Source organism: Marmota marmota, unplaced genomic scaffold, assembly GCF_001458135.2.
Source record: "Marmota marmota marmota unplaced genomic scaffold, marMar, whole genome shotgun sequence".
In the NCBI taxonomy this organism is placed as follows: Eukaryota; Metazoa; Chordata; class Mammalia; order Rodentia; family Sciuridae; genus Marmota; species Marmota marmota.
The window spans coordinates 52,132,503-52,134,471 of NW_026000108.1; positions in this window are offsets into that span (position 1 = coordinate 52,132,503).

Here is a 1,969-nt window from a genome sequence, read left to right on the forward strand (position 1 = left end):
GCTGGGAGGGGCCCTTGAGGTTTCCCCGCTGTGTGGAGAGGGAAGGCTAGGGGGTTACACACCTGTCGCCACTGGTTTCAATGAAGTTATCTCCTCTGCCGCATTCTGGTGATGTCAGTTCTCTGCCATGATGGTATCCCATGCAAATGGCGACAGTTTGTTCCCTTTGCCGGGTGAACAATGCAACGGGTAGGTCCTGACTAGCTCTCCCAAGCCCCGTCTCAATCCTGTGGCCACTGCCTATGAAGGCTCGGTTGGTATTAACCTCTGCAGGTTCAGAAGGGCCAACCAGTTGTTTCAGTGGGATCGTTTAGTGCTGAGTCACAGCGGTTTGTCTGCGAGATGCAGGCGAACGGGAGGTTGAATTCAGCTGATCCGGGCTCAATGTGTGTTCTGAGAGGCACAGACTGTTCGCCCCAGATCCACGTCAGCTCAGCATTGCCTAGTGATCCTGAGCAAACAGCATTTCGACGGTTTAAGACTCCCTATGCCCGCGCAGCTGAAGAGGTCAGAAACTTGATCTCTCCACGCCCGCTGCCATGTTGGATCCAGCTCCCGGACCAAGCTTTTGGTAACAAATTGGCACCTAAAGTGGAGCCTGAGAAGAATCCCCACTCCAAACTTCTTGGGCAAGTCTAGCAGTCTGAGCATCCCCCTTCCATGTTGAGGATACAAGGTGGCTTGTAAGCTAGTTGAGAGCTCATGGCTGGAGAATCAGAAGACAGGGAACATAGGAGATATTCCTATAAGTAAAAGAGGGACTGAGGATAGTCCTAGTAGCTGCCAAGGTTCCTATTCCTTTGGTGAACTCTCACATTTTCTTCCTGAATGGTATGGGTTGCTCCACCATTTAAACTACTTTGAGAAAAAGAAAACTGAGCTCACTGAAGTCATGACACCTTGGCCATCTGGTAAGTTCCCCCAGCATGTATGCAGAGCCCCTTGATGCCACACATATGACCTTCACAGGGATATCTGGTTCCTCTTTGTAGGAACATCTGGCCCCTCTGTGGGAACATCTGTTCCACCACTGGAGTGGGAGTCATAGATGAGTGGGAGTAGAAATTTAGGGATCCCCCATCTGTTTTAAAGGTTTCTGTCTGTGAGCCATGGTTTGGGGCATCTCCTTTGTTTGTATGTCTCTGTGTTTTTGTTTGTATCTGTTATTGGTTCTTAAGACATGGGCAATGCTTCCGTGATCCTCCTGGTAGTCTCTTGGGAAAGATTTTGGCTAAAAGGGCCACCTCTAGGTATAAGCCTATCTAAGAAAATGATGATGTTATATTGTAACACAATCTGGCCATTTAATGTTTTTCTCAATTATATAATTTATCAGTTGGGATTGGCCTGTCAGAGGCTTGGATAAAACAGTCATAAACTAAATTGATTGTGCAAAAAGTTACTGCCTCTGGTGTGCAAATATAGCAGGACATCAGAAGAAAAGGTTAACAAAGATTTAAATCCTTTCAATGCAGTGCTGGTAGACCTGGCACTGCTTCTTAGCCTTGCCTTATAGATTATCCCACTGTGAGTCATGAACACCAGCCCTGGGCTCAGGGAAAATCCCAAAAGAGCTTCCTGGCTGTAGAAAAATGGGCAAAGAGGACTTGGCCTCTGCCCTGCCTTCCCATCCCTTTTGCCCATGGGGAACAGAGTAAAGGTGGCTGGCCAAAAAGCATGTGCAACGAGCACCAGCTTTGCTAGATTCTGATATGGGGACAGGAATAGTCTTCCCTTTCAAAATCTGACAGGATAACACACTTGGTCAGGGATTACCCATCACTTGGGCAGAGCAATTCTTGCTATGAAAATATTTCATCAACCTAAATTCATGGGGATACGAGTAGGATAAACAACTGTATGCAGAAAATGAAAAAGGAAAGAAACAGCTATGGCTCAAAAGCAAACGGCTAGAGTAGAGAAAAAAAACTGCAAACTCTTGAGCTCTGGACAATTTAAATAGTTATGA